At 35.5% G+C, this 20,600-nt stretch overlaps 1 pseudogene; it reads right to left on the bottom strand.

The window, feature by feature from the left end:
• Positions 1-19,858, bottom strand: part of LOC101560960 — a 27,023-nt pseudogene extending 7,165 nt beyond the window's left edge.
• Positions 19,859-20,600: the final 742 nt, after the last annotated feature.

Below are 20,600 nucleotides of genomic sequence, written 5' to 3'. Positions count from 1 at the left end.
AATTATCTTTAAACTATACATTTGTAAAATAGATTTCTTAAATATACTAAACTTAAAATATATGAGTCCTTAGGAAAATCAAAGTATCCTAAATATTGCATTATCCTTCATCCAGTTAAAAAGATGCCTGATATTGGTTATAAGTTTCAATAATAAGAAAAGTACAGTAAAATTAGATAAAACAAAATTTGTTATTGTGTCTATGTGTGTACACAACAGAAATTGACCAAAAAAAAAAGGATATAGGGAGAGAGGGCAACTTATAAAACACAAATGAGGTAAAAATAAATTTACTTCTATTAAGAAACAAAGTGTAATACTTAGGAATCAATCTAACAATGGAAGTGAAATATTTGTGCCTTGAAAGTTATACTACTCTAAAGAAAAGAGATTGAAGAGGATGGTAGAAACTAGAAAGATATTTGTTGCTTGTTTGTGGATAGGAAGAAGTAACACTGTGAAAATGTCCATACTCCCAAAATTGTTATGCAGATTCAAACCAATCCCAATTAAAATACCATTAGTATATCACAGATCTAAAGAAAACATACCTAAAATGCATCTGGAACCAGAAGAGATCTAGAATAGCAAAAGCCATCCTGGGCAACAACAACAAAAACAAACAAACAAACAAGCAGGAGGCATCACAATCCCTGACTTGAAATTATACTACAGAGCTACTGTGATAAAATCAGCCTGGTACTAGAAAAAACAAATAGACCTGAGGATCAATGGCATGGTTTAGAACATGCAGACACAAATATAAACACACTCAGCCACCTTATTTTTGAACAACAGTCTCACTTAGCCTCTTTAATAAATGGTGCTGTAAAAACTGGATTTCTACATGTCGAGGGCTAAAATTAGACCCCTGCCCATCACCATATACTAAAATCCAAAATAGTGAAGATCTAAATATTAAAACAGAAACACTAACTCTAGTGGAGGAGAAAGTAGGTAGAACTCTTGAAGAAATAGGAGTAGGTATAGAGTTCAGCACAAGAAATATTTCAAGGAATCAAGAACCAGGATCTCATCTTTTTAAAATATCTCTGCACACCAAATTATCAACAGAATAAAAAAAAAACATGAATTGGGAAAACATCTTAACCAACAGTCACCCAGACAAAGGACTTCTATATAGAACATAAAAGTTTTAAAAAACAAGGGTCCCGAAGTTCAAAGACCCAACCAAAAAAATGAACATCTCAGATGAATATACATTTCTCAGATGAAGAAATACAGATAGTAAGTACGTATATGAAAAATAATTCAACATCATTGGTCATTGGAGAAATGAAAATTAAAACAACACTGGGATTCAATCTCACCCTAGAATGAATGGCTATCAGCACAAATCTACCAATCTCAAATGCTGCAGGGGCTGTCGGGGAAAAAGGAACCCTTCTTAACTGTTAGTGGGAGTGTAGACTACTAAACCACTATGGAAATCAGTGTGAATATGCCTAAAAAAATTAGGATTAGAGGTCCTACTCAAGACAGCTATTCCCTCTGTACTGGTTGATGCATTGTGTCAACTTGAGAAGTATAGAACTTTAAGTGACTCAGCAGAGAGTCAGGATTCTTACTCCGTAAACATCCTCATCCTGTGCAAAAGAAGGGCACTGACCTTGTGTGAGTTCTACTCCCTCAGCCCCAGGGTAGCTTGTTTATAATATAAGGAGAGGAGAGAGGCTGGCTAGAATCCACAGTTGCTGCCCTTTCCTTAGCTTTTCACTGTTTTCTATTACCATGAACCGCTGCCCTCTGCCATGTGTCAATCAGCCTGGGAGCCAGCCGAGTGTAGACTTAAGCCTTCACAAACTTTGAGCTAAACAAACCTTTCCTTTCCTAATTTTAGGTGTTGGTTATTTGTCCCAGAAATAATTGAAAAGTGACTGAGACACCCTCTGGGGTGTTTTTGCGGAAGAATTGAAAACATACCACACTGATATATGTGCATCCATGTTTATAGCTGCACAATTTGTCGTGGCTAAATCTTGGAAATAAACCAAATGACCATCAACTAAGGAATGGATTAAAAAATGATATTTTTATACAACAGTGTATTACTCAGCTATAATAAATGTTAAATTTGAGGATTTTATAGGTCAGTGGATACTAGAGACCATATTCATAAGTGAAACAAATCAGACCTGCATGTGTTAAAGTAATATTGTCCCATTAGCTTAAGAACCTGGAAAAGGGCTGGCGAGATAGCTTAGCCGATTAAAGCACTTGCTTAGACAGATGCAGGGGCCAGGATTTCAGCCTCAGACTGCCATGCCAGCCTTGCCCCCAGGGCTCAATGAGACAGCAATTGAGACTGGGCATAGTGGCATGCTCCCATAATCCCAGCACTTGGGAGGCTGAAGAACAAGAAGGATCACTATGAGTCCAATCTGTGTAGTGAGACCTGTAGGCCCTGTATTAACTCACTCACTAACTAACTAACTAACTAACTAACTAACTAACTAACTAATAACCTGGTAGTGTCAATAAAATCTGAAAGGCACAATAGATACTTTGAAATGGAAAGAATCTGTTCAAATGGAAGGAACAACAGGGATGATGTGTGCGCATATATATGTTAGCTTGGTAGCTGTATGTTGATTTCTGCTGGTCTATTGAAAGAAGTTAATACTTATATTTATTTTTTCCTTTTAAGTTTTATTTTATAACTTTTTGACCAATTTTTTCACGATTATATGGTAATCTGACAACTAATTTGAAGACACCAATATACAATATAACAACCATTATTGAATTCTATTATTTTGCTTAGTGAAATTCTGTATCATTTCTAATACTTTTTCATATTTTATTCTTTTTCTTTTTTCTCAATACAGGCTTACCTGTTCATAAAATATAATGGTTTTTTCATTTTGAGAGAGTATTTGACTGACACAAGCTTTCCATAATTTTACTGAGAGTAAACACTGAGTTTTTGGTTTTGGAGATAAAGAAACAAATTACTCATAACCATGAGCTCAGCAGTTATGGGGCAGCACCTCCATTTGGTTCAAGGAATGCTCGTGTGGTTTAGAAATCAGGTTTGCTTGATCAATGGCATGGGTTCAAATACTAACTTACCTTTTTGCTCATTGTATGACCTTGGTGAGGTGATTGAAAATTTTAATACTTTGCTATTACCTATTTGGGGGGGAAGAGAATTTGGGAAAATGTCTGACTAAAAGGAGTCTTGCCCTAGTTGTCATTGGCTGTTACTATTGTAGTCAGTGAAGAGTCACAAAATTGTCACACCTGAAGTTCACCAAAGGTTCTCTGCTGGACTGTGTTTATATGGTTCATGTGTTTCCTATATTTTGAATCAAAACTCACTTCAGAAGTCTTAAAAACTGGCCCCTTTTGAGACAATATATCCCTATTTTTGATTATTTTGTCTTAATGCATTTTAATATTTCATGGAGTAACTGATTTTTATAATACCCATGACTACAATCACTTCTTGTGGGAACTTTTTAATATTTTTCTTCTTTTTATGAATTTGTGACAGGTTCTACAGGGTCTCACTATGTAGGTCTGACTTGTAGTGATTCTCTCAAGTGCTGAGATTCTAGGCATGCACCACCATGCCCAGTCTCAACTGCTGTCTCAGTGTGCCCCTGGGGGCGGGGCCAGGAAGGCACACTGGGGATTGAACCCTGGCCCCTCTGCCAAAGCAGGTGCTTTAGTTTGCTCAGATATCTGGCCAGCCCTACTTCTTAATATTTCAATTAAATTTTTTCTGGAAAACTCACAAGAAACTAAATGATTTGTCATTTTTCTTTTATCTAATTTCACTGTGCAAATAAAAAAATCCAGGCAACAGTGTTACTTGCATGTATAATTTGGTTCAGATATTTTTAGCAATCTAAGTCTAGGTGATGACATGCACTTAATTTTAATTTTGTTCTAAAATATTAATTCGTTGTCAGTTCAAAAGAGGCTGATAAGCATGTACATTAGCTTTTTAGAAATTTATATGACAGAACATAGAACGTGCTGACAACATACTGCTTTCCTTTTTGGTATGACAAAATTGTACATGCTCATTAACAAAAGCTTCTGAAGGCAAGGCTTTTCAATTTATTGTTTATTTATTATTTCAATTTATTATTTTTCAGTTTATCCTAGTTGTGATTAATTTTTCCTTTGTAGAAAGTTAGGAAAAATAACAAGGTAGGAGAAAAAGAGGCAAACAGAACTTACACAAGTTATAGGGGTTTAGAAGAGTAAGGTATAAGGTCATTGTGTGGATAAATCAGTGGTGAGAAACAGCATGGTTTCTTCTCAGTCTGTACCATGCTGCCTAGAAGTACAATCATAGCATCTGTTTTAGCATTATAACCTGCTGTGTCGATGGTAATCATGGAACAAGGTTCTGATAACTGTAATATTTTTTATTAAGACTCTAGTGTGTGAACCAGGAGTACACCAACCCAACCCCGATAGACAACTTCCATCACACGATCTACCCTGCATGCCATACAACAGTCACATCATTGAGATTTTTTATATATGCTCGGTGACTCTATTTCTTAACTTAGAAATCAATTATTACTTACATCACAACTGTTGATGTTTAACTTTGTACTAGTGGTGTGACATTTCAATGACACGCCGTCAACCCAAGACACATTTCTGTTGCATTTTCTCCCAACATTGCTTAACTTTTATGTTAGTGAGTTTGTTTCATGATCATCTATAAAAAATATTGCCTTAAAAATAATATATGAAAATATAGATGGAGAAATAATTAGCAACTAAAACCAAAATTTTCTTACTTGCTACCTATGAATTTGGTTCCTTTTTTAATTATAGTTTTGTGCTCAAAGCTTAAAAAATTATAAAGTTCAAAACTTTAATGAAACTTCCTAGTAATTATTTTTTGTATTCATCTTAGTCATAAAAGTCAAGGGCTGTTTTTAGGGAAACAACTGGAAGATTTCATATGTGGAAAAATATTTCTTATGTAGATTTCACATTTTCTCAAATGCTATTGGTTGAAAAGTTATCATTAATTTTTAAAAGGGAAGTGTGCTTTTTGAGTACTTTGAATTTCTAATTTTTAACAATAGTCATGTAAATTTTTTCATATATGCTTCTTGAACTTAAATTGATGTACATAAATATTTATTTCACATTACAGCCACTCTCCCTGTATCTTTAAACTTGTTTTCTAAGACCAGAAAATTAATATGCCTGAATTTCTTCAACTCTCCTGCATCACATGATAGAAGAAAGTTTTACCCTGCCTTTATTTCACTGGACATAATGACTTCAGTTCCTTTCACACAACTGGCAAAAAACAAAACAAAAGAATGAAAGGATTTCACTCTTTACTATAGCCAGATAGGGTTGCATCACTGATACAGTTTACCAAAGGCCTCAGCTAACCTTGTCTTTATATTTAATGGTGCATGTGAGTCCTACTTTCAAACTTTCTTATTGGCCTTCAGAAAGAGGAATCATGACCTTGAGTGTTGTAACTCTTTGGCTAAGGGCTAATTACACTAGGGGCTGAGACTAGGAATACTGATAGTCAACAGTTCTAGCAGCTGGGGAAATAACTGCTTCAGTCTCTGCAGAGACATCTGGGTGAAATAGCACAGGCTAGAAAGTAAAAGGAAATGTATTAGGAAAGCAAAAGTCAAAAAGCTTCAAAGTGCAAATAAACAAACATTTTTCCAATGTATAAAATTAAAGTTGAGTTCAAAACAGAGTGTGGCACAGTACTTTTGTAATATGATTGATAAGCAGGCTTTGTTGTTAGAGTTTATGGTCGTTGTCACTTTGATTAATAGAATCACTGTACTTCAAGAGAAGTATAAACTACAGATACTGGATTTTCTCAATAGAGGCTGCTGGAGAGTTTCATGGTAGGGGGAGATCAACATATTCTAAGTCTTTCTTCTTAATGGCATATGAGGATGAAATGTAGTTGAGAACCTTCATTTAAAAATCTTAAGCTTTGCTGCTATTCTGGTGAGTATGAAATGGAGTAGATACTGGAATTTTGATGATGAAGGGTCTAATGAACTGGGGGATAATGGGGAACAGCTCCACCCTGCCTACAGCAAACACTTCCACTAGAGTCATAAAGTAGAAATATATATATATATATATATATATATATATATATATATAATTTATTAAGTATTTACTAGTTGTCTCATTGTACTATGAACATATTATATGTATTGATTAATGTAAAACACATATAAGCCTTTAGTTTATTATGTAATATTCAGTTGAACTTTTATTATTTTGTACTGATTTGTATATTGTATTTTGTACTGATTTGTATTTTATTATTTTGAACTGATACTACATTTCAGTACATCTCTTAAGATACTTGAGATTGGTTATATGATTGGACAAATGTCAAACATAACTTACACACCAGAATTTGAACTCAGCCCTAACTTCTTTGCTCCTATGCTATACAAAGAATGTGTGTATGGGGGAGTGTAGAGTGGTGGGTGTGGGTGAGTCTTTGTTATGTGTATTATATAGGTGCAGGAACAGAAATAGAGACATACATTAAAATGATATCTAAAAATGTCTTAATATTAAGGTATGTTAACCAAGGACTATCATAATCAAGTATTAGTAAAACTGTAAATGTGGGGACTCTTAGTCTCACATCATAATAGACTTGATTGTACATCTATATGTATATATGAAAAACAAACACTCAACCTTTTAATAATGTTAGATATCGGAGGGCTTAAAAATAAGTTAGGAAACTATAGGCACAAATACAGTCATTTAAGGTCTGGCCAAATAGGTCAGTGGATTAAAGCACAGGCACAGGGGCCCACCCCCAGGGAAGTTGAGAGGGCAATTGAGACTGGGCATGGTGGCAAGGGGCTGTAATCCCAGCTCTTGTGAGGCTGTAAACATGCTTATCATGACTAGTCTGGTCTAGTAGTGAGACTCTGAACACCCTGTAGACCCTTCCCTAAAAAAATACAGAAAAAATACAGTCATTTAAAAATAAAAAATAAAACACAATCAGTTAAAACAAAAGGAATAAATGTTAGTTAGGAAAATATCTGCAACACAAATAGAAGAAAAAATTTTATATATCTACATAATTGTAATATATAAAATTATTATGTATAATGATATATAATTCTGTGTATATATATGTATATATTACTCAAAAACTAATTTATTAAAAGAAACATAGAAGAAGAGTAAAATTCTATTAGTAGGCTACTTAAAACATGGAAATCCAGCAACCTAAAAGCACAGAAAAATTTGATCAATTTTAAGCTAAGTTAAAATGAGATATCACATCTAGCCAAAAGATTGGTATATCAAGATAGCAATTAACTAAATTTGAGAGGATAGGTACTGTTGAGTGACATTCAGGAAAATGGGCGTGTTTGTTACACTGCAAATGAAAGTGTTGTACCTTTCACTTTTTTCTTTAAGTCACTCTAACAATAATTAGTATAATTGAAGTTAACAGGACAGTCTCCTGTCTGGGTAAATAACAAATGGAAAAATTCACAGGCAAAATAAGAGAGAACAAGAATGATATTGGGTAAATATTATTTGAATAAATTTTAAACAACCTATTTACAAGATATTTTACATAAGCACTAGCAGATTTATGCTAAGAGAAATAGTCTCATCTCTATTTTCAAATATCCTCATAATTGATAAAATACAATAACAGGTGGATTAGTTCATTTTCATTTACTATAATAAAATAACAGAGGTTAGATATGGTGTAAAGAGTTGTTTTTAGCCCACAGCTTAGGAAACTGGAAATCTGTCAGCATGAGGGCTGCCCTGCCAAGGACGGCACCATTTTGGAAGCACGTGTGTGAGGAAAAGACGTGGCAACACAGGAAACAACAGAGGCTGAGGAAGAACTGGTCTTGCTTTTCTGTAACACCCTTAGAGCAAGAACTTTGTAAGGATCCATGAGAGCTGCACTCATCCCTTCTCAGGGCAGCCCTTGATGACCAAAGTCCTTTCCCACCTGGCTCCCCTGCGCAGGTTCCTACCTGGCTAGGGCCAGGCAGCCTTCACTCATGCGGGAGGTAAAGTAAGCCAGCAGCAGAGCTCCCAGGAGGACACACATTTCACTCATCCTTACATTTAAAATGAGGAATAAAAATTCCTATACAGAAGAATCTATATACATCATTACTGACAGAGTCTTGTAAAGGGATTCAAGGTGACTCTGGAATGGAGATTGCCTCTTGGAAGAGAAAGAGTAAAGAAGAGGGGCTGAGGGGTAAGAAAATAAAGGGATCATTTGCCCGCAGGAGGATGGATGCACCACATCGTGTTGGTTTCATTTGGGGTGTTATATTTGTGGGTGCGTGTCTGCGTGTGTGTGTGTGTGTGTGTGTGTGTGTGTGTGTGTGTGACAGAGACAGAGAGACAAAGAGACAGAGAGGGAGACAGAGAGACATAGACAGAGATAGAGGATATATGAATATAGACATATATATATATATTTCAAAGGACTTTGGATAGTTTCAGTATTTCCTTCTTTATGCCCATATTATAAGAATGTATGCATACGTACTAATTTTTAATGTCCAGAGAATATATGAAAATGCAATTATACCAAATTGCAACTTTTGAAAAACATCAGCACAGAGGACTTTCCTTCTTTCTTTAGCTCAATAAGCTTCATCTTGTAGTATTTTCCTACCTTCTTTTATTTCACCAAGTCCTTCCCATCATTGTATTAGTTCGCTGATTTAAGGTAACATAGGTTTTACACTTGTAATTATTTTCATGATTTTTCTACATTTCTATATTAGTTTGTATAATATCAATACACACACCATTTGTATTCTAATATCACGATAGGAAAGCTTTTCAGACCAAAGAAAATCCTAATTAGTTTGGGGATCAGGACTGGTTGCAGTGGGGTTTATTTCAATTTCAAGCACACACATTTGGCATTTTCAAGTCAACTTTAGAAATGTTGGGTTTGTGCTAGCGCAGCACTATGTGGGGAGAGCTGCCAGAGTAGATTTATTGGGAAACAGACAAAACCAGAAAAGATCTCATACAAACTTAGGATTTTCTCTTTCAAAAGCAGATGAAAAGGCAAGATTCGGTGAATGCTGAAATGCACTTCAATCTGATTAGCCTAAATACTTTAGTTAGATTATGTGGCAGTTTGAGTTAAAGAAATGACTCATCTAGTCACTTGTGTGCTTCTTGAGTAGACGTTTTATATGCTCCATTATTCTCCCGGAGTTTAACGCATTGCCTATCTAGTCCATATTATGGTCCAATAATAACTGTTCCTGTGAAGCCCATGTTATGTATTCCAATAAATGTTCCATTCTCTCCATATGCCAAAAAAAACTAATACAGATTCAGTTTCTATCTCTTTTTCTGTCCAAATTAATTATTCCTTGGGGCTTTTCTATTTCTAGGCAAGCAGTTAAATATTTTTAAAAGGCTTTTTTTTTTTCATTCTCTGTCTCAATATAGAGACACATTTTTTGATAGTGTGTATGTGGTACTTGGACTTAGAGTAACCCCAAATGTGAAAACAACAATTATATTTCTCCATGCAGTCCTTTTCTCATGATTTAGATCAACATAACCTTGGACTAAATTAAGCACATCAGACTCGTCAGACTGTGGAATAGTAAGCTGTCATATCCTTTCTCAAATAACAAGAATATGAATAGTAGTTCATTAAGCTGAGTTAAACTAAAAATCGAATCTTTCCTTATTAACAAGCACCAGAGCCCAGTGATGGGGAAAAAACATACAAAAAAGGAGCTTTGTACAAGCTCTTTATTTTAGGAACTTCCACTTCCACCTTTATAAAATATGGATATTTATAAACTATGAATAATAATAATAGAAATTATATGAGGTTATCATAGTTTTCAATTTCCCTCCATTTCAAAACTTTTAAAAAGTGATTGTGATACACGTTTGGATCACAGTGATTAATTTTTAAAATGCTGTGGAACTTTTAGTGCATAGATATATATTTAATTGATAGTTTCACTCTAATTTTATACTTCTTAATTTTAATCCTTTCTTTCCTGTATTTTAGGGAAGGGTCTACAGGGTGTTCAGGGTCTCACTACTAGATCAGACTCAGTGATCTGCCTGTTTACAACCTCCCAAGAGCTGGGATTACCCCTGTGCGCCACCACACCCAGTCTCAACTGCCATCTCAGTGCGGGGCTGGCACAGCAGGTCCGAGGATCGAACCCCCAACCCCTGTGCCTGATTGCAGGCACTTTAATCTGCTGAGCTATTTGGCCAGCCCTCCTATTTTGTATTTGATGATTGCCATAGTTTTAAACCGAGCGTTGAGGGAATCTTGAATTCTGTCTTGCCAAATTTTTCCTTAGTAGAAAGGCACTCAATGCACTATTTAGTAACTCTGCTGCCATATTTACAAAGTTTCTTTTAGAAACAGCGTGCACTTATGCCTAAGGCTTGATTAAATCTAAAATTTGAAACTAACTTTCCCAGTATGACTTGGAGGGTAGTGAACCTTGCCACTACAAGGTCATAATCTGTGTGAAGTTCTAAATTCCTCTCCAGTTTGGCTGGGGAATGATGGGCACAGAGCTGGAAAATCTTAAACTCAGTTTAGCATAATGTTCACTTAGGTAGGCACACATGAGTGTGATGCAGAACTTCTTAACATATACCACGGAAGCTGTTTCCTTTGTTGGAACTGCATTTCCCAGAAAGTCCCCTCTAAGATGGTGATTAACAGGAAGAACATTTACCAGTGTGGAGAAATCCAGAGAGAACCTGGCTTGTGATTCAGTTTTAGAGAGGTTCAGTCTGCCTGACGCAACCTTCAGGTTACGAAAACTTTGGAAAATGGGATCAGACCTTTATATAAATCTGTTGATTATTCACTGAATGTAGCTGGCCCGGGAAATAAGTTGTGACATTGGACAAAAGCAGCATTTGCTGACAGCAGAGAGCAAAGTCCAGCAGGACTCCTAACTGTGCAGCAATGGCGGCACTCCTGGAGAGGACCTGAATGTCACATCAGTGCAGTACGTGTCCTCTGTGGCTTAGGTGCCTTCTTCATTTAGGCCAAGGGACATCAGTTGCAGGCTTCAGGTGAGCATTTGCTTCAGGGAGAAGCAGAAAAGAAGAAAATTAGTGTGGCTTGGTCACCCTCTTTCGCCACTAAAGTCAGTCTCAGAGCTGCAAACAAAACTCTGCCTCCCCTTCTCCCCACACCAGATGCCCCTGGTGTTCAGCCTAGTGTGTTACCTGAAAGCATAACCTAGTTGCTCACTCTTGAGGAATCTGGACCATTGTGAGATACTGGTCAGGTTTTGGTCCCTGCCCTTATCTATGTATTGTAAAAGCTGCAAAAGAGTGAAGTAACTTCCACATAGAAAAATTGGTGCTAGAATTCTTCTTTCTTCAGTATGTAACAGTAGACACCCTTCCCCTTCAAAATGCTGCTTTCTTGATATAAGTTGTCTAATGTCTTCAGAAGGGTTAAACAGCTTCCAAAGCAACCGTATTTTCACTAGTTCTCTTGATGGATGTGCTTTCTCTCTTTAAAAGCCACTCTCTCCAAACTTTCAGATCCCAAGGCTACAAAAACAGAAATATAAATTGTGTAAGTACGTTACTAATTGTGATGATGAGCAAACCCATTCTCTTGCTTTCACTATTTGATTTACATTTTCATCTTACTGGAGCTATGGTGCCACTTGAAATTGGTTAAATCATGAACTACTGTGTCCTGGAGAATGGTGTTTTGTCTCAATAATTTCAATTACAATGGATTTATTATATTAGGAGGCCTCTTAGGATGGTGGGTGTAAGAGTGCATTCGATAATCTTAACCCACTTCCATTATTGAAGAAAGTGGTTCCATATCTTACTTAGTTATGTATCTTCCTTATTTTAAACTTCTAAAAGCCCTGTGAGGTGGACACTGTGGTGAGCACTGACAGGTATTTAAATATGTTCTTTCCTAGCACTAATTCCCTTGGACCTGCCCAAATATCATCATCACCCCAGATTTTCTCATCCTTAATTTCCCAATCTTTTTCCTTTAAGATTCCTGGTTAAATCAATTGGTTATGTTCCTGAAATAAAACATCTCAACTTCTTTGTGGGAGTTTTCTGTCATGGTTCTCTTGCACAGTTGGGACTCAGGCAGTGATCACAGATTTCTGGGTTACATCCACATTCTCGTCCGCTTATCTGAGAACCAAGCACAGGGTTCTCCTCTTCCATCATCTTGGTCCTGTCTTATGGCCATGAATGTGAAGGGAGAAATTATACAGGCTGGAACTTGCTCGGCATCTTTGATTCTGCTTGAGCTAAATTCATGATGTAGAGGAATTGCATTTATCCGACAGTGGATTATTACTTACAATGGTGCTTTGGCAGGTCTAACCAAAGCCAGCTAATGAGGGGAATTTATGTCCAACAGGATGGCACTTTGGTGTAGTAGTCAGAATAGAGCGTCTTAAGAAAATATCACAAAGTACACAAATTGAACAGCATACATTTATTTCTCACAATTCTGTACACATCAAGAGATATCATGCAACCTAAAGTTCCTAGAGCTATATTATGATAGAAGGAAAAAAATTAACATAGAACCATAGAGAAAAGCTACAAGTGTATTGTAAAGTGAATGTAAAATCTTCTGATTTACTGTGAACGGAGACATAACGAATGCCACAACCTATGTACTGCTTATGTCACTCAGAGGGGTCATTTCTAGAAGATATGGTGCTTTTCTTGATGGGATATGTTTCCTGTGGCTGGATTTCCATTGAATGTATTCCAGTCGACTGATAAATCTTTTATACCTATTGTTCTAAGAATGTTACTTTAGGCAACTTTCAAGTATGCCAGTTTCAATTCTTTATTCAAGAAAAGTCAGAGTACTCATTGACTGTCATTATAGATATAATGAAGACAGTCTTTATGGACTCAGGTCACTGCCACATTTCCCGGTCTTCATCTGTCTTCACTAGAAGAGAGGGTAGAGATGAAAAGTAGGCTGAGGCTTTTATCCCCTGACTATAAGTTTAACTTCAGACCCTCAGTTAAAGAGTCTGTAAGACATTCAGGCTTTCCCTTTCCCTAGTGTGCTCTACTGTCTTAGTACACAGAGATGTGTAAAAATGACTAACAGAATAAAATGACCCTTATGATAAAAGAGAGGTATAGCCAAGGTGTAGCCTTTTGATCTATAAAATGATTCATCATAGTGTGAACAATTTATTTCAGAATTTGAAACAATTAACATGAGGAGTTGCAGGCAAGAAGTGCAGTAATCTTTCAGACCCATGCAACTGGAACTTGGAATTCCAAAAGCAGGCTGCCAGTATGATTGGATTCTGGGTACGACCACTCCAGGTTATAGACTATTCTCCTTTTTTTATCTTTACATAGCAGAAAATAAGAGATACATGACTCTTGGGACCCTCTTGTTTAATCTCACCAGGACTAGTCTCCGACTGTTACATAACTTGCCCAAGTTCCTAACCCCAAATATCACCACACTGGGATTAGGAACATGTGGATTCGATATCACATAATCATGAATCCCATTGAATCCCAATAAAATCAGGTGTTTAAAATAATAAAAAAGATGGAATGAAGTATAAAGTTCACAGCTAACATGTTATGGGAGAAGTTGGAAACACACCCAAGAAGTACACAGAAGGAAACCAATGCTCAGTTAACTCTGGGACCATGTGGTCACTTGTGCTTCTCATGGGACTTCTTATCTTCTCTCCTGCTTTTCCTATCCACTTAAATTCAGTAAAATAAACATCTTTCAGAGCAGGTCTCTATTTTTAAATTTTTTCTACCAAATAATACTGCATGGTATTTCATATTTGTTGATTATATATATTCTTAGAGAAAGCCAAGTCATTTTCTAGTACTTTGAAGTGGCATGAATAAATATGTTATGTGGTACTTTGCTTTTACTAGACCACTGAAGACAAACAAAATCAGAAAAAAACTCTATTATTGTTCTAATGAAAAAAATCAGAAGAGTGCTGCTATGGACTATTCATTTCCACCCTATTTTTGCAGAAAATTAAAAACTCATTGAAAATTTACAAAACCCATTGAAAATGAACACAGAAAATGAAACTTAGAAGACAGGATCATTGTTAGCAACCAGGAAAAGAAAGATCTCAAAAATAGCATGGGATCATGAAAATCAGTCGAATGCCTACAAGATGATGCAAGGAGAGCAACATAAGATTGATGGGGATTTATTAAATAATCAGGAGTCTGCACAAATGACATAAAAGACCTGTTCACAGAAATAATGGCAGAAAACTTCCCAGGCATGAAAAAAGAATTAGGTATACAGATAAGTGAAGTATGTAGAACTCCAATTATTCATGACCAAAACTTCCTTGTTTTCTTAACATGGTAAAGTAATCAAATGATATAAACCAGCTTTTTTGTATATTTTTAAAACTGTATTTAGCATAGGGTCTACAGGATCTCACTACACAGAGCAGACTTGAAGTGATTTCCCTGTGTTCAGCCCCCCAAGTGCTGGAATTACAGGCATGCAACACCACACCCAGTCTCAATTGCCATAACAGTGCACCCCAGTGGCAGGGCTGGCACAGCAGACTGGGGATTGAACCCCAGTCTCTGCAACTGCTGAGCTATCTGGCCAGCCCTAAACCATCACTGTACATTACAGGACTCTTTAATTTCTGCAGGATCTTTTTATTTTTAGGTCAGAAATTATACAAATATTCCATTTAAATTATACTATTTTTTTCTTATTTTAGAGGCTTGGAATATTGTGGAGAATTAGGTGTGAGAAGAATGTGTTACACTTCAGTGAAGAAAATTCAGATCAAACAAGAACTTCACTGATAGTGGTGCAATTAAGGGTGCACCTGTTAAGGGAGGAGTGGAGTATATGATAAAGAACAGAAAGAGCCAGGGTTGCGACATCTATCTTTTGTATTGAATTAGTAGAAACATTTTTATTAAATAAGCTGTGTGTTATCACTTGATCAGTTAAATGATTATTTTAATGTTAGTATATTTTTATGGATATTTTCCACTTTTGCTACTTCCTGGGAGAACAGGGTATTTTGGAATGTGTGTGTACAGCAATGTCTTTCAAAAAGTACTTACTTGCTGGACAAAAAGATCACAATAATCCTGAGATGCAAGGCTATCAAGCAGCTTTGTATCCACCTAGAGACTTGCAAAACATTTTTGAAATTATCTGGGCCTTGCAGATGCTCTTAAGCCACAGAGACAATTATTTAGTGGGGAATTTATATATCATAAAGGACTGTGCAGCCAAGAAACTGGATTGCATGACTGATCACGATGCAAATCCAACAAGGCCACATTTCTATGAGATCTTTTGCCTGAGTCTGGGAAATGAACACTTACCTTCCATTTCCCACCCATGTTGGATGTTGTGCTCCATAGAAGGGGTAGAGATATATCCCAGGAGGCCTGACTTAAGGGTTGGCTGGAGGAGAAGATAAGACAAAATAAATATTTAAGTTTTGGGGGTCTTCTTAAATTGTATCCCTGGCATGTAACTAATGTCTTAGCCATGTGTAAAATAAAGCATTTCTCAAACGGTAATAGTTTTTTTTTTTATTTAGACCTTTTTGAAGATAAAGCAATGGAAAAAATACACAAATAAGGCATTGAAACTATAAAACACTAGTTGATTACTTACTGTGGTCTGTAAGTGTCTCAGTTACTTTTTCCTCCTTCCTGGGACAAAATACCCAACACTCAAAATTGAGGAAGAAAAGGTTTATTTGGCTCATAGTTAGCAGTGGTTTCAGTCCACACTTAGCTATCTCCAAGGCAGAGTGGCACACGGCAGAGAGCAGCCAGTCATAGCAGTGGAAAATAGCAAAGAGAGGGGCAGCAGTTGAGTCTGTTAGCAAGCCTCTCTCCTCCCTTACATTTCTATGCAGATTATCTGCCCCAGGGCAGGTGTAGCATTCATACCCACAATCCCAAATCGAATCAAGAATTAATCAAACACTAGAAGCTGCCCCGTGACTGCATGAGGCTTTCAGGGGACAACTAGAAACAAACCATAACAATAGGTTTTCCATAAAATACAAACAAAGAAACAAAAAGGTGCATTCATTGAGATAGGTACATATATATTTAAAATTAGAAAGCTATAAAAACATAAAATAAATCTGTGGTGTACTTTGGTTAAGATATGTTTGAAAATGCTTCATTATAAGTGTGTAAATTTCAAGCACTAGGAATTATATTTGTTTATTTTATAGTTTTGGAATACAAAAGCCACATAAAAGGGATGAAAGGCAAAACATCAAGTGCATTTACTATAAAATACTTTTAAGAATGTGACACCTGTAGCGTGTGAGCCATCATTTAGTTATTAATTTTCACTGCAGTCACTGCTGTATGATTTTATGTAATTATCTAAAATAATTTTTCATAAGCCTGGAGAGTAACTCAAGCATGGAAAAATGTAAGCTGCACAGCACACTCGAGGTCTTTAATCTGTAGGTGTCAGAAACTCTCTGTGGGAGAAGAGGTGGCAGTGAGGAAGGACAGCATAGGGAGAGTGCCCAGCACAAACTGGGACTTTAATCTTTGCTAAGGAAATCAAATTAGTGAGGTATTTATCAGTGATGAAAGCTTATTTGCTTCATAAAAGAGTAAACATGTGATTCTAATTTTATTTATTCCTTCTTAAATGCCTTGTTCTGCCCATATAGATAGTGGTTCATTTATCAAAATTATTTCAAAAATAAAAAGTTATTGATTATTTTACTTTTCACTTTATTTCAGACATATAAGAGCAACATTGGTCATGGTACATGGTCAGTGGGCTTGGGCAATCAACATTTTAAGCGTTTTACAATGTCGCATATTTAATAACTAAGGTCATTGTATCCAAAGTTCACAGGTGACATATCCTGAAAAAATTATTTCCAATGTTTAACATTCATGCAGGAATAACATACAGTCTATATAAGAAACAAATAAGACAATAGTTAAAGTTTAAACAAAAAAGGTAAATAAGCAGTTTACTGGACATAAAATACAAAACACAAAAAACTGATACTTATTCATAGTAATATTTAATTTTCAAAGAAAAGCTAAACAAAGTATCTAAATTATTTTACTGGCGTTAAATAAATAAAAACAGATCATGAATATTTCAAGTCTTGAATGAGAAGAGGAAAGATTATAAAACTACATTTTTTTCTATTATATTAAATGGCTTTAAAATCATTTCTAAGTCAATTTATATGCTCTGGGAAGAGTAGGCATATGCTTATTGTGTGTTGAAGTTTTCTGAAACATGGGTAGAGATTATAAGAAAAATATTTAGATCTTTAAGTGTGTATAGCAAAGATACTTGTGGGAGTGTTATTAAAGGCAGCTTAGGTTTGCCTTTGCAAACTGGGAGAGTGGGTAGGCAAAATACAGTAAATGTCTACATGTAATATTTTTATTTACATGGTTATGAAGTAATGAGCTGTAAGTAAAAGGAATGATGTGAATGGATTTTTAAATATGGCATTACGTGCTATCATTAGTGTGCACCAAATGCTAGGAACCTGAGAAAATTATTTTCAGGAACTGTACCCAAGAAATAAATAAACAAAAATAAATAAGATAACTTTGGGATTGAGATTAATTAGATAGACTCAGATGTATAACATTTTTGTGATATAGAAACCCAGTTTACAAAAATGTTAATTAGCTCTATAAATTAATACAATCTCCCTGTTCACTTTATTTCTAAATTGTTTTTAAAATATATTCACATATGAATCAGAACAGCAATATGTACCCTTGCCAATAATAACAATAATTTTCAATAAATACTCAGATGTCAAGACATTTAAAACAGTATGTTTTGGTTACACAAGTCAGTATGGGTCCAGTGAGATAGCTCAGCAGACTAAAGTACACACTTAGGCAAGCTTAGGCAAGTGCAGGGACTGCTGATCCCCGGCATCACATGCTGTCCAGCCCCGCCCCAGAGTGGGTCAAGCCCCCAGAGTTTGGGCCTAGTGGTGCACGCCTGTAATCCCAGCTCTGGGGAGCCTGAAAGCAAGAGGATTATCACAAGTCTTAACTGGGTAGGGAGACCCTGCAACAACAAAATACATTTTTTGAAAGTCAATACATTAACTTGCAGAAAAAGTACATCTTAGAAATGGATTTACTGATATGTGTTGTCCTCCCTTATAATAAGCTTGGAGCTAAAATAATACCTTTTCAGTACTCTTTGTTAGGGTCTTTGCAAACACATGTGGGAAAGAAATGAATTTAACTTTAAGTGCTTCATAACCTTACACTGCATATAAACTGTAAAGCCTAAATACAAAACATCCAGAGAGAGAGAGAGAGAGAGAAATCTTCCACCTGAACTCTGAACTTCTGGTGGGAGGGAACTCTTCTCAAATAGGGTAAAAAAAATCACTGACTTCTAAAAATGAAATTTTATCTATTATAACAAAGTAAAATTAGGATCACATGTATTCAGAGTGGGAAAATTCAAGTCACAGAAGGAGGACACAGTGGCTATCTAACTATTATTATTATTTTTTGTTTGTTTGTTTAGCTTTTTTGAGATGGGTCTCCCTATGTAGTGTAGGTTGACCTCGAACTCACTTATGTAGTATAGGCTGGCCTAAAATCCGTGGTGACCCTCCTGCCTCAGCCTTCCTAGTGCTTGGATTACAGACGTGCACCACCATTCCTTTGGGCTACGCCATTATTTAACAAGATTCATATACAGAAAAAAGTTTTCATAAGAATAAGATAGAAATTATTAATGAAAAGAATAATTTATTAGAAGCAAAAGTCTTGGATATATGTACAAAAGAGAGGACATCCAGTTAACCAATAAATATGTATAAGATTCCATATTTCATTTGTCACCTGGAAAATACAAATTATAAACAGAAAGTTTAAGAACAATATTAAATGTTATAAAAATCTGGAGCCACCAAAACAGCAAAATATCTTAAGAGTAAGAATTGCTAAACAACAAACAATCCTAATAACTGTAAATACTAGGATGAGTTTACATGTTTTGATATAGTGATAAAATTACATATACATATATATGCCTATAATTTGTATGCACATACACAGACATTTATACATTAATGTATATGCAGTTGTATATTATGTCTTTATATATTAATAAAATATGAATTAGCAAACTATCGTTAAATTTGATAAAATATTTTGATAGCACAAGCAATTTGTAGCAGAAGATCTAATCTTTATGTGTGATTGTTTTGGGTTTTTTTGTGACCTTGGGGATTAAACCTAGTAGTCATATGTGCTAGACTGCTCCATCATTGAACCATATAATCAGACCAAGAAATAAAACATAAATGAATTGATTCCACACCCCCTCAATGCAAATAAATAATAGTTATTTTATGTTCATCATTATCTTTAGGGGACACCATTGACCTCACAGCTATACAAGACTGGCTAACAGAGAATTTGAATATACTTTCTTCATCTGCATACTGATTACATCAATCACTTTGTGAAAATTCATTATATTGTCCATTTATGCTACATGCGGTAGTTTTGCAAAACATATATAGTTCTGCATAGCTTTACAAAGGTATGCTATACTTCAATTTTAAAAAGAAATATTTAATTAAATGCGATGCTTGCAAGTATTGAACCCCTTACATTGTTAGTGGGAATGTAAAATAATGCATCTATTGTGGAATGTGCTATGGTAGCTTGCCTCCAAAACTTAAAGATAGAATTATTCATGATCAACTCTTGTATATTTAAAAAGTGAGAGTAGGGACTTCCACAAATGTGTGTGCACCCAAGTTCTCACCGTCATTGTTTACAAGCAGTAGGAGCTGTTAGCCCTGTACCTTTGACTTATTTAAAAAGGGTTGAGTAGTTGAGTGAGTTACCTCGAAGGATAGAGGCTATTTCAGGTCTGATCACTTCAGTTTGGATATTTGCAAAGCAGCATTTATAGAAAAAAGACTGATTTGAATAAAATATTTCATTTGAAGTATAAATATCACATTTTATGAGCTTTATTTATTTATTTCATCCTCAAATTTTTCAGCTATTAGTTATTGAATTTTTAATGTAAGAACCAGGTTGTGTCTTCTTTGAATTTGTAGATTTCTAAATTTGTCATATTAAAGCTGAAAATATATTTTAGCACATTTTCTATAATCAGAAGTCGAGTTTGTATGCTGAATTTTTACAGGCATTGAAAGATAGTCTTGCAGTAGAGGAGTTTATCGTATTTTTTAGGCCATACGTTAGTGAAAAATATTTTTAAAGATATGACCTGTATGAGAAGGCTTGACAGTTGTTCAATTTCTCTTATCAGGTTGCAGGGTTCTTTCTTTCCTTTTTCTTTCTTTCGTATGTGGGGAGGTAGGGATGTAAAAATGAGTTTGGCGATAACATTTAATTTTTTTCTGAGGATGTTGCGTGCTGTAGCACTCCCTTCTGTTAGAAGCATTCAGAACACTGAAGCTAAAATTGGGGCAGCGTGTTGCATGGGCACCCGGCTTATTAGAAATGAACACTTGGCAATGGGTGGGAGTTGGGTGAGTGTT

The sequence above is a fragment of the Octodon degus genome, unplaced genomic scaffold (assembly GCF_000260255.1).
Source record: "Octodon degus isolate 3935 unplaced genomic scaffold, OctDeg1.0 scaffold00025, whole genome shotgun sequence".
Taxonomy (NCBI): domain Eukaryota; kingdom Metazoa; phylum Chordata; class Mammalia; order Rodentia; family Octodontidae; genus Octodon; species Octodon degus.
The sequence above is the reverse complement of the archived record's forward strand: the minus strand, read 5'-3'. Positions and strand labels throughout refer to the sequence as shown.